Source organism: Prorops nasuta, unplaced genomic scaffold (genome assembly GCF_024137725.1).
Source record: "Prorops nasuta isolate Cenicafe-Biocafe unplaced genomic scaffold, Cenicafe_Pnas_1.2 PNAS00017, whole genome shotgun sequence".
NCBI lineage: Eukaryota > Metazoa > Arthropoda > Insecta > Hymenoptera > Bethylidae > Prorops > Prorops nasuta.
The window spans coordinates 3,482,106-3,495,794 of record NW_027116814.1 but is presented as its reverse complement, the minus strand read 5'-3'; the positions used below and the strand labels follow the sequence as shown (position 1 = coordinate 3,495,794).

The 13,689-nt window shown below is 40.6% G+C and overlaps 1 protein-coding gene across 2 annotated transcripts in view; it reads left to right on the top strand.

Annotated features, from left to right (window-relative positions):
• The window catches only part of LOC136779774 (ankyrin repeat domain-containing protein 50-like), a 42,980-nt gene that overhangs the window by 10,040 nt on the left and 19,251 nt on the right, over window positions 1–13,689 (top strand). For both annotated transcript variants that reach the window (XM_066737558.1, XM_066737556.1), the window contains exons 8-9: window positions 3,846–3,981; window positions 4,112–4,148. The gene's annotated coding sequence lies outside the window, so the exon portion shown is untranslated. The remainder of the gene's footprint in view (window positions 1–3,845; window positions 3,982–4,111; window positions 4,149–13,689) is intronic.

The following is a 13,689-nucleotide window of genomic DNA, read 5'->3' as shown; positions in this document are numbered from 1 at the left end:
AGCTGTGAGACTATTTTGATATTTCCTGACTCATCTTCGTCATTTTCTACCATTTATTTTCCACTTGCCAAATTCTCGTTTCGTCGAATTTTCTTCTACATTTTTTCCTCGTCCACGTATAATTACATTGTGGATAACAACGTAGTTAACCCAGGTAAAAATAAATTTTCACCATGAAAGGCCTCGCTAAATTTATTCGTCTCGTATATCTTTTTTTCAAGTCCTCTTAAATTTTTATTCATTTTATAGCACAGTCGCTCGTCCGGCTTTATACGCGTTTCTTCCCCTCTCTCTTTCTCTCTCTTGTATGGCCCGCGAGACACGGAATGACGCGTGATTTACATACAATGCGCTTTCTATCGGTGGAAATGGCTAGGCCAGTTTTTATTCAACCCTCGTGAAAGTGCACACAGCTCGCCCAACTAGATTATTGTTGGAAAACAAAGTATTCTGTAAAACTGCTTAAAGAGTGGAAAATTCAATGCTACGCGTGGAGAGGGATTGAATTTTTAGCTGTGAATGAATGATTCCTAAACCAAGCTTGCGTGCTACCTGTAATTATAAAGCAATCTAGTCAAATGTTGAGAGAAAGTTTAATTAGAATAGTTTGCGTTATCAAAAAGGGTGTCCTTGCATCGAAATAATAGTCATTGATCGAAAAATATCCTTGAGAAATGACGGAAGGAAATCTACCCGAATAGGGCCGTGTATGTGCGTTATCAAAAAAGGGTGTCCTTGATCGTAAAATAACCTTGATAAATGCGACTATAGAAAGTCGACTCAAACTAGTGTGCGTACTGCGTATGCGTGTATATCTCGAAGGGCCGTCGTTGCATCGCAATAGTCAAGAGCATAAAGTAACCTTGGGAAATTACAAATTAGACTGGTGCGCGTCATGACGAAGGGCTGTCATTGCACCGGATGCGTCTGACGATGATACACGCGTACAATGTGCAACGTGCGCAAATTCCATCCGTATGTTGTCCTCGCCTGTGTGCTTGTGTATTTAGCATCCGTGCAAACAAATACGGCGAGTAATTTGCCCAAACGTCAAACATACATACATACAGAACTATAGTTTACGCCTACACACTACCTAATTTCTCGCATATCAATTGTCATTGCAAGTTTCAGTTTTGGCTGATTCCACCCTAAATCACGTTAATGTAAATCCTGTAATTGATTAGCTGTTAAACGCAAGGATTAACGCTTAAAATCTTTAAATTAACAAAAAACTAAAATGTTAAAGAGAAAGCGTGTCCTGTAAGCCAGTGGAATTTAATTTATTCCCTGGTAAGATTGTAGTTTGTTTTGTTTTCGATGAACGCGATTAATTGGATTTATTCCAATCCTTTCTCCTTCATTCTGGACTCCGCGTTGTGATATAAATCCTGGATGGGCATTATCACAGGAAGTCTCCTCCACGTCCAATGGCAATTGCGCGTAATGAGACTTGGCTCTGTCAACTAGACTTCATACTTTGATTGATATACTTCTTCTTCGCTCGGATTAAATTGGACTGAACGTCGCGCAGCCGAATTCACTCAGCCTCTCTCGTTTCTTCTCTTCTCCCCCCCCCCCCCCCCTCTATTTTCACACAAACGATTTTCCACTCGTAAGAATTCTCTTCTCGCGCAGCAATCGACGGTACATATCGTCGACCCTCCAGAAATAATGTCTCGACGTTTCCAACGAATCCAAATTAATTCCGGATTAATGAATTCCCGTTTGTCTCTTCTCCTTCCTGACTCATTCCAGCTCCAGATTTCTCTTTGCTATTTGGCCCTAAGTATCGTGATCGATCGGTTACTGCAAAACTTCAATATATATCTATGTATATGTATATACACCGATACTTTCTCGACTTGATTAGATCCGATCGATTTACGATGATGAAATTTTGTACTGATTTGGCGAACGCCTTCGGGGAATCCCTAATTCAGATTTTAAGGGACGAAACGTACAGCTCTATCCTCTATTCAAATACCTATCAGTAGAGTGTGATTGGTCTTCTATCGGTAAACCAATTAAAACGATAAATCTTCCTAATGGAAAAGCGAGCAATATTTTTTTTAAAGCGTTTAGAAAATCAGTTTTAAAATCTACCGATTCTTGACTTAATTTAATTGCCTCTGATCGATTTACGATGATGAGATCACGCAATTAAATGCTAATTCAATTGCGTAAAAGATTTTTGTCTTAGATTGAAATTCCAACTTGAATGCCTCTTCAATGATAATGTATAATTATAATTATCGCGGTTCGACCAATATTTTTGTATAACGTCTAGAAAATAAGTTTTATTTTAATATATTTCAACGTTAAGATTTAATGGACTGCGATCGATTTACAATGTCGAGATCATGCAAAGTTTCATGCTGATCCAATTGCGTAGAAAATTTATGAATGTTTCTCATTTTAAGTCAAACGCTCTCTCAACTCGGATTTCTTATCAGCTAAAATAATATATAAATATCAGTTCGGCCAATTAAAGCGATAAATTTTGCTAATCGAGCTTTTCTCGAGTTGTTTTTTGTATTCTGCCATCGTTTCTATATTGGCAAGGATGGGAATGACCGAGGTAAGGGAGCAATAATGTTTTCCAGCGTCTAGACGCTGGTATAATGGTATTTTTATACGAACATCGGGAAACACGAAAAGTCCCTGAGGCAACCGACGCATCAGCCTCGCAAAACGAGCTGGTCTGGACGTGATGGGATTGGGTGGGGGTGGTAGTGAAAACTGGAGGGGCAGAAGGGAAGAGAGAGAGACGAGTAGTCTTGGCTTAATCGACTCTTACATCACGACGCAACATAAACTTTGCACGCGCCTTTCGGCTACTAAGACGGATTTATAGCCTCGATTTTATGTATTATACGCGAGTCTAAGTAACCAGAACTAAGGGTCCCTCCGTAAAACAAGCTTAAAATAGGATCTCAACGGTAATTTTGACGAACCATCGTAATAGAAGAAGATTTAGCGAGTTTGCGAATTTAAAGTGACAATTTTCCCTTCTTTTCTTATATCGAAACGGAAGTAAATGCTGAAAAATTGATTCCTCGACCTGGTAAGGCGAATAACGGAAATAAAACGTGGATGATTTATTTGACACGTTTTATCGACGCAGTAATTCCTACTTCCCGGTCACCCGGTATAACGTAATAGTAAATGTCCCCCCTCTCTCTCTCACACACACACACTCGGTGCAGGCTGATTTATGCTGCTCGTTTTCGTACAACTCTCGTTTCTAATAAAATTGCGGGGAAAGACAGAAGCGAAGGAGTTTTCAGCTTTACATTCGCTATAAAACTGTGAAATTTGCGAAGGAGAGGCGGGAATCGATATACGGTGACGAATCTCGTTTAGGGGAACGCGTTTTTATTGGTATATGTATACAGGGTGTGGGATAATGAAACCATATCGTCGTTGAACGAGGTTTAATCGAGTTCTCTGTTGCTGCTGTGACTCTAACTTTTTCTGGTTGGAAACCAACGTTGTATTCGATGCGAGGCGCCTGTTCGTGCAAAACGCGTTTGGTGGATGCAAGAGTTTAATTATATGAATGCGAACCGAAATTAGTTTGCGTTGTCATAACGAGTACGAAGAAACTTCCAACTTTGTTCTTGTTACACAACAATTACCTTTTGTACGCACCCTGCCGAAGCTGAAAGTCTAATGGCGGATGCTAATCCAATCTGGACTAATTAGTCTTGTATTCGATCCACCTTTTGTCTCCTGAAAGCCATGGAATATTGATTTACGAATAATTTGTTAGTCCATACGATGCACAAATAAGAGAAAATTGTCAAGGGTTTCAAAAACTAATTCTTGTTAAATCGTTTCAGGTTTTGGATATTGTACAAGAGCATAATTTGGTATTACAACTACTAAGAGAAAATTCCACCTTCGTTCCTACTGTTTGTTCTCTGAAAGCTGAAAGTTTAACTAATGGCGGAGACTAATCCAACCTCTGCTAATTAGGTGAGTATTGGAGTATTCCTGTAATTCACTGAAAGCATAGAATATCTGTTTAATTGTACGTTTATATGTGTTATAAATATATGAATGAAGAAGTTGCACTCTTTTACTTATAGAAAATTGCTTGTTTCAGATTGTGGATAGCAGCAGGAGGAAAGCGAGCTTGTTCGGTAAGTGATCCTCCATGGCATCGGAAAATAACATTACGAACTAGCTCAGCTATAGAGGATTTTTCCTTTTTCCACTGGAAGAAAGCAAGTTTTGCACTCGCACGAGAAATGGGCCACTTGCTACGAGAGGAAGCTCGCCCGTAGGCCAACTTTCGGAAACTTCTCGCTAATAAGAGAAACTCGGGAGTTTCCAAGTTTCCACCTTTCGTTCGAAATGCTTTTTAAACAAGCGTCTCGTGCGCGCTTTACTTATTACGCCTCCATCTGCTTTATTAAACTTGCGTCACGTATATATGTGTATATATATATATATATATATAAGAGTCCTGAAAAATTGTTATCTCGGAAGGAGAAGAAGCTGTAAGCGCACTGTATACCAAGTTTATCGATTTTTCCCCTCAGAATCCTTTGAAATATGACTAGCGTGTCGATTTACTCGCAGCTTTTCTTCCTCTTTCACGAGAATGCAATTTCTCAGCCGACTTGCAGTACGCGGACAAACTTTTTCCGAGCTTGGCTTATTTAGTTGGTCCAATGTAAGCGTACATACATGTATGTATATATATATGTGTGTGTACACAAAAATACTGTAAATTTAGTGAGCGTCGAAACAACTCTGTCCAAGCAAACGTATCGAAAATTCAACGCACGATCTTCCGTCCTGCAAACTTATCCTCGTCAAATTTCACAAAGAAATTTTCCTCCGAGGATTTTTGGTGTTTCTTCAAAAATTCAAACAAAAAGGAAAACAACGAAGCCCTTTTACATTTTTAAGGGAAATAATTAAAAGTATTTTGTTAAGTGAATGCTGCGAGGGGAAGTTTCAAGGGGCAAAACTGCATTTTGGCAACTGCTAAGTCCTGTTGTCGAGACGTAATTTTTCTTAGGAAAATTTCACAAGGAGACATTGCATTCCGAAGCTTCGAACGTGTTCTTATTCCTCATCTTCACGCTGGTTTCTCTCAATTCTCTTGGCCTCTCTTCCTACGCAGCCACATCGAAACGAGAGCCTCGAAACGCGATACTAACACGCGCCTGTTTCTAATTATTTTCCCTCGCTCTATTCAGTTTATTTATCCACCGGCTCGCCAGCCAGCCAAACGATACGCTCCTGTCCCGCAGAAAACCGCCAGCTCGGTTTCTTCACGCGTTTTCCTTCGAAAACCAATCCAGATCCGTCGTTCGAGCAAAGCGAGACGATCCTGTTTACTACCATTTTCTTTTTACGCAGATATACCGACCTACATTGGTTTATAAGAAGTGTATGGCTACTTCGATTCACCTGCTCGTTCCCTTTTTCTCTAATTTTTGCTCTTTATTCTTACCCTATTTTCCTGTCCTTCCATCTTTTTGCTTTTCCGATCAACGCCATTTCGCACGGTTCACCAGCGTAGCGAAATCGTGCAAAAATTCCGAGCAACGTGCACCGACTAAACCGTGCGAGAGAAACGTCGCTTTTGTAATTTATAAGTATATCCATTGTAATTCACGTTGAACGACCCAATTGGAGAATTGTAAAATCAAACGAGAAATGTAAAGTGCAGCTGGATACGATTTATCCACGACTGGCGAGAGTGAAGATTTATTTTTCGCAGATCTTGACACTGTTTTGTAATATTTACTTTGCTTTTGACGCTCTACTTTGTGTCTATAAATATATAGGATTACGCGTTATACGTGAAAATCCCTGCGAAAAAAGCAGGAAAAAGTGAGTAGAGCGACGTGAGAGGATTTTTGGTACCGAGTTAGAAAATTGGTTGGTTTGCCAGTGTGTTTGTTTGCGTGCGCACGTGGGTGGGATGCGTTTGACAGTAGCGATAAATCTTTTTCCACGAAAACTCAGCGTCCAAGTGAAAACTTGACATCTGCTTCAGATATTCACTCTGCCTGCGGAGATAAAAAAAAAGGAATCAGCGAAATCCTATCGTTTCTCTATTTGTTGGCTACAGCGAGGTAAAAATTAGGATCGCGAAAGTACATCGAGCGATCGATAAATTTAGCAAGTGGTAGAAATATTTTGCAATGAAACGAGAGGGTTTACGGTTAATGGCGTATAAATTTTTCTCCTCTTGGGTTACGTAAGTCGTTGGTTTGTAAATTATATTAAATTGCTGCGAATGTAAAGCGGGGAGTTTTATTTCTCGTTGGAGAAATAAGTCGGAGAGGTTTGCGGTTTTTTCCGGTGCGGAGGGCTATTAAATTTTCTCGTCGATGTGTATAGAGATAGTCTCGTATGTGTTAAAAACAGAGAGAGAGAGAGAGAAGATAGGAGAGCATTGGTCGCAGTGCTGCGCGTATCTCCGAGAACAATCGCCGGAACTCGTTAAAAGCCCTTGCGTCCTTGTCCGCCCCCCTCTCCCTTTCAATTCGCGTCACAGTCACCATCACCGTTCGTTCTCTCAGCGAACATTAATATTACGCGGAATGTTCCGCATAACGACAGTTCAGCACCTGCTCGAACAGTTTACATCTTCCTCGCATATTCCCACTTACCGTCGAATCACCAGATTGCCATCATCCTTGCAACTAACCGGAAGCGCCATGAAAATCTCCAGTTATCGATTAATCCAATTAGAACAAATAAATATGTAAATTTTAACAGCGCGGATGTATCGAAAATCATACAGCGCTCACGTATAATTTAAAGCAAAAGAAAAATTGTGAAGTAATACGATTATATCAAAGGATTAACTAAACCGGAAGCACCGCAAAAGTTACCAGCTATCGATTCCTTCAATTATACCAAAAAAATTTGCAAAATTTAACAACGACGATCCATTGAAAATTATACAGCGTTTTCATAGAATTTAAAGCAAGAGAAAAATTCTGTGCAAAAATTAGTAGAAAAGCTGTAAAGATTTTCGATTATATCGAGGCATTAATTAAATCGGAAACACTATAAGAGTTTCCGATTATGGATGCCTCGAATTATAGCAAATAAATGTAAAATAATGAACGAGGATCCAGTGAACATTACAATGCTCTCATAAAATTCAAGGCAAAAGAAAAATTCTGTGTAAAATTCATAGAAAAACTGCAAAGGATTACGACCAGCTAGAATGAGCAGTCAAAACGGAAAAACACAATGAAGAGTTTCTAGTTTCACTTAATCCCTCCATGTATAAATCCCAACAAAACGAGAGGATCCATCGAAAATCAACGCGTTTTTGTCTGCTTTGACGCGAGCGAAAAATTTCTCTGCAAAGTGTGGATGTCGAGAGGAGCTGCAGAGGATGTACGAGAAAAGAAACGTAACCGGAAGTCTATGCCATGTGTGGGACAAGCGAAATGACGCGAATCGTGTCTTTTGTGTCACATAATGGACCACATGTTCCCGAAACGCTAAGCAAGCTCTTCATCTCTCCTCTCTCTTTCTATTTCTGCATTAAGATACAGAAAGAAAGAGAAAGAGAGGGAGAGAGCCTCTTCAATACTGATTCCGACGATTATTCGCCGATTTATCCAGTTAAACCTCCTTTCAATCTATTCTCCGCTGCCCGCGCAAAACGGAATGAATCAAGGGATGACGAATCGTTCAAATCAGCTTTGTAAACAGGCTTTGACGCCACTTTCCTAAATTGAACGAATGAATCACTCTGGAAAAAATTGTCAACGCGACCTTCCCACAATTTTTAATGTCGGATTTTGCCGGCAAAGATCTCTCCTGCATGGCTCTGAAGAATTGGGAAGGATTTGCGAGGAAGGAAAGCTGTTACTCGATTGTCGACACCTGCTTCCGGGAGTATACCTTACGGATCGGTTCGAGGGGAGGTGTAAACTTAGTCGGCTCGAGCACGAGCGCCACGAACCACTCCTAGAGACAATGACAAACCGCAGGATGATTCATGCCACTCTGGGAGACCGAAGGAGACTCAAAAGCGATGCGTATATGATCCCCACCGACAACGAGAGGTATACACGCTCCTTCTCTTATAAATTATGCATGATCCGAAAAACATGTGCTAAACGTCGGATAAGCCTTACTTACAACTTGTATCCTATATACCATTCCCTCCCTCATTCACCTTCTCGTGGTTCTTTCCTCGGTTGAGCCAGTGCGCGCGCAAGCAAGCCTGCTGCACTCAACCTAGACCGACACGCCGAAGCTCCCACTGTGCAGGAAAAACCTCGATGAGTCAGCAACGACCGTCGCAGAATGAAGGCAAAAAAAGAAAACAGATCCTATCGATTTATCGCCTTTAATTATCCAGAATGGAGCAGCCCTGCGAGATCCAACCTGCACGAACACCCTCGACAGAATCACCACGGACTAAGATGAAATTACAAGATGAAACGCAATAAATGACCATGGATGAAATTAAAGAAACGACTGGAGTGAAACGAGAGTCTACCAGTGAGAAGGGAAAGAATAGCAGACGTTAAGTATATAGAAGGATGAATTTGCTTTGAAATTAAGAGAGACAGAGGGAGGAAGTATTAGAGGTATAGATTTTTGCTTCAGTTTAATAATTAAATTTACTGTTATACTTTTAGCAAATTCTTATTCTGTACTTTTTTTTTAGAGTATTTAAAGTTTCTAAGTAATTTCCTGCTGTAATGAGGTCGACGAAGCAAAAAGCATCACGCGACGTTAATCCTTGTATGCAGATAGGGACACTGCGAGTTTATCAAACCTCCGAGGAGCGTCCACAGAACGTACCAGGAATCTATCTCCGCAATGTTCTTCGTTTTCATCAGTTTCATTCTCTGCATCAAGCTACACGTTTGATACTCTTCAAGAGGAACAGCATATGGAATTACATCAGATTTCTCCTGCAAATCCATGATAATAACTCCTGGAGACCTTCGGCAAAAACATTTGGTTAATGGGTGGAGACCCAGGAAAGGACGATCTTGGAGAGTAAAGGGCAATTTGGCGAGATGCTTATCCACGTCGCGACGCCCGAGTATTCGGTGTGAACGCACCCTAAGGACTGCTCTTATCGACATCTACGTTGGAGCCGAGCGCACCGCACCGGCTTGTTTTCCAGCCCCTCGTCCCTTATCTCGCGCGAAAACCCTCTTAACCTAGCCGCAACCACCACCCCCTGCCCACGAGCACCAAACAATACCGCCTAAAAAGGTATCAAACTTTTTAGCCTCGCTGGGAGCAACAAGCCTTTATTTCACCAGGCAGCACCCCCATTCGCCTACCAACAACTTCCCTCTAAACTCGTCCTTAATGCGAGATTCCACTCCTCCCCACGCTTTTACTGCCACATTTTTACTCTCTCAACCCCCTCATCAATCTATCTTTTTCCTTTTAAGTATATTTTTCATGGAAAAAAGCCATGCCACTCTCCAAAGCAATTTCGCTGGATCTTTCCTTCAGTCAGGTTGATTCGCTAGGTCTAAGAATAATTTGCTATTTCAGCTCGAGAGTAATTAGTATCGCTAGGAAGTTCTCATGGACGATATTAAAAGTGTCAAAGTCTCTACTCTCGATATCGACGTAAATCGCGCAGGTCTAGATTTTTCTTTCGCGCTTACAGTAACTTCCGGTTTGTTTTTCAGCTCGACCCCGCGCCTCGTAAATATTTAATAGTTATCGGTGAAACGTAGCAGCTAGCAGCAAATATAATTCCACGGGGAAACTGAGTCATCCGGGGCTTTCGTAACAGCAGCAGCCGACTTGTGGGTATTCTTGAATGTTCTATTTTGGCGCAAAACATTGCTTCGCTTCTGCTCCGGAGGAATCTTCGAAATCCACGGGACCTCCTTTCGCGAACACAAATTGTCTATAAAATTCGCGTTGAAATGAACAAAGCGTAGCAACGAGAGCGAATCAGTTTTCCGTTGGTCATAATTAAGGAATTATTGATTCGTTGATGGTAAACATAAAATATAATCATTTATAAGAGGCATTAAAATTATTCCGAGGAAAGGATTTTCTAGATAATGGCAGAGGGTTGGAATTGCATGGATGTTAAAACAGTTTTAGTCATTCTTATTAGTTTCCTTTAATTCTTTAGTTCCTCAGTATATAGAATTGTATCGTTGCTTTTGCCATTTCGGATGAACTTATATTCATTTTTCCTTGGTGATAAATTATAGATCGTCGGTCCAACCTGATGGATAGAAACTGAAATAATTGATAGAAAGCCACTGAATTATTTAAAAGTAAGAATTTTTCGTAGAGGGAAATGAATCGGAATTCGATGTTAGAATAATTTTTGTCATTTTTATTAGTTCCCTATAATTCTTCTATTCCTCGATAAAGAATGGTACCATTGCTCTTGCCTCTCCAGAAGAGCTCATTATATTCACTTTCATTGGTGACAAATGAGAGATTATTGATCCACTCTGAAAGATAGGAACTCAAATAATTTATAAAAAGTGCTAAAGTTATTCAAAAGAAAGGGTTTTTCACAGAGAAAGTGAATTGGAATTCGATGTTAAAACAGTTTTAGCCATTTTTGTTGGTTTCCTCTCCTCGAATGCTTCTATCCCTCGATGGCGAATCGTGCCAGGGGCTCTTGCCACTCTAGATGAGTTCATTACGGTGCCAACGCGGCTAACAGGATTTCGTAACGAGCTCGCAATTCATGATTCGAGCAGCGCCAATTTATCGCGACTGCGAGACTTCTTTTTCACCACTGAGATGCAACTATGTACACACTCACTTTTTTCCTTAACCCTATTACGATCAGTGCCTGGGGAAAACAGCTAATTAACTATGCAACAACCTCTAGAAACGTAAAGTACTGATAAAGTAGAATAATTTTATTTGGTCGTTTCATGAAAATTGCTCCATCTTCTTTACTCACAATGTTCATTATATGCAAGTTTCTCAATCACAGGAATCTTCTTCCCTGACCCATCTACATCTTATTGATACAAAACCTTCGTTGATAAACAAACTAGCCATCGAATAAAAGCTTCTATTTTTTAAAGAATCTCTTTTGCCAACAATTTGGCAAACGTTGCTCAACCACTCAGAATTTCCAAGATTAAAAACATTCGGGTGTGTATTTTTCTTCGTTTCTCGACTCGCATAAAATTTGTATAATTGATTTTCTGTAAGAGTTTAACACTCTTGATCGCTGTATCTTGTCGTACAAGTTTGGGATTTCAATTGTAAATATTTATACAATCCGGGAGAAGTTTGTTTACTTATGGAAACGAATCTGTCTGTCCTGCAGGAAATATATATCCACGAACGAGTTTCTGGTGTTTTCGACTGCGCAACAAAGAGGCGTTTGGAAAGCGCGACTCGCTTTTGTTATGGAATTATGCAAAGTGCTCGTGGTGCCAAGCGAGTTTTAACAACACCGCCTGTATAGTAACGACGAATTATCACTGGTAACTCTTGCGGAAGCACGCGCTTCAATTAAAAATAACACGCGTTTCTACCCCTTTTCACCCCCGCCCCACATTCCATGCAATTTTTCGTTTGCAAAAATTGACCAACTTTGTTTTTCGACTCGTCGGTCGCAAAGCTCGATAAAAATCCCAATGTTGACACGCTTGAGTAAAATTATGAAGGTTTCGTTAGACGGTGAAATTCCGAGGGGGTGAAAATTCTGGCTGATGCAAACATTGATTCGTTATTGGATGTTATTGAATAGCTACGATTGTGACTGTAAACTTACTGTGGCCAACCCTGCGATCCACTTAACTATGAGGATCAAACTCATGAGAAAAATAGACACAAAATCGTCCACTTCACCGTTCTCTGTATTTCGATTTCCAGCAAGCACGACAAAGACACAATGAAAAGATTCAACCACTACAAAAAGTTACGATTCACGTTGGGAAAATGATAAAAAGAGTCTGAAGCTTTTATTCGACCAAATGTTGAATTTTAAAGCTCTCCAGACTTAATTTGAACGTGGAGTGAGATTGTGGGGTGAGCAAGTGTCGAGTTGGAGTTAGTAGATTTATTAGATTGATTATTCCATAATTAATTTCGGTAAGCCGCCGTTAATAAGGAAACGAGAGAAAGGCAAACTGAATTATCCCTCCTAGCAGAGGGGACCAGGAATTCTTATTTATGATTTTCATGCGTTTCAGGGGGTGCTAGAGAATATTACTTCCGTCGAGAGAGCCCTTGGAACATCCGGTACAGGTTAAAATCAAGTTTATCTCGTCTCGCGACGAGCCGTGCGATTTTAACTTCCACATTTATTGTCGTCGTCGTCTTCGCGAGATTCGCTTGAAAGGGATTGAGAGTGAAAGCAGCGAATAATATTTCGCTGTATAATACCGATGATCCTCATTCATTAAACTCTTTCTCTCGACTGATGAAAACAGAGTTGGTGAGTCGAACGAGAGAAGCAGTCGAGTGATGAAAAGCAAGCTAGATCAGAATATATTCGTCTTTGAGTTGGTTCTTTTCAAACTATGAAAAATTCCAAAGAAAAGTCTGCTCAAGTCCTCGAGGAAAATCACAAAAGTGTGGAAAATACCGAAGAAATACACGCAAATCATAATAAACCGTGGAAAGTTGAAGGAAATCAAAATACACATCTATATAACTTGAGAACTATATTTATTTCATTGTTTATTAAAATCTGTCGTTTTCAATTATTTAATAGATCGAAGGAGATTCGTCGTTGATTCGCGAAGAAAAAGTGGTAATCTTGGCTATTGGTCGTCGAATGGATGGAGAAGAAAGGTCAATATCGAGTTATGAAGTTATTCGTTGGGTAACAATAAACCCGGCGAATCCCAATAAATATTTGCAGATCTCGGCGAGCACGAAGCGCCTGGATAGTTGGCACGTAGCTATGAAGCAAGTGAGGAGGGAGGAGAGGAAAGAAAATCGCATTGCGAGGAAAGTCGTCTACGGGAAATCCTGGGGATCGACGATGTTTGTTTAAGAGTTCGATCTTGGGTTGCGTGGCCCGCCGGGGGCCTTAATTTACCGCAAGAAATCCACCGCCACCGTCTTTCCACTCCCAATCTTTTTCTTGTCTTATTTTCAACTGGGAAAAAAAGTCTGAGAGAGGCGAGAAGAGAAACCGACACACGTTTCTATTGGGAAGAGGCAGCACCCAGCAACGAAATTGAGCTTCCTCTCGATAAGTCCAATAATAATAACTTACCGCTGCACAATTTACCTCTCTCTCTCTCTCTCTCTCTCTCTCTCTTTCTCTCTCTTTCTCTCTCTTTCTCTCTCTTTCTCTCTCTTTCTCTCTCTTTCTCTCTCTTTTCCTCCAACTCTCCTTTCCCTCCCCTCTGTATTATTACAATCCGAAAATTTATTCCCAGCAACCTGCTACCTGAATGACAATCGCTAGAGTTTCTTTATTTTCTTTCTTCCTCCCCTTCCCCCTCTCTCTCCCTTTTTAACGCTGCTCCACGATCGTAAATCAGACTTATCGTCCTCGGTCCGTAAAGCGAGACACGATTGAGCCGGATTACTCTTTTGTATACTATACTTCGACGTCTCTTGCAGGAATCACCGTGAACTTCGACGAGAAATTTTCTTCCAACGCAGTGCCAGACGTGAATAACAAATACGTCACACGACGATTCTCATTTTCTGCTCGGACCGAAGAAAGCAAATAAATATTGTGGAGAAGCGTGTGAAAGTTGC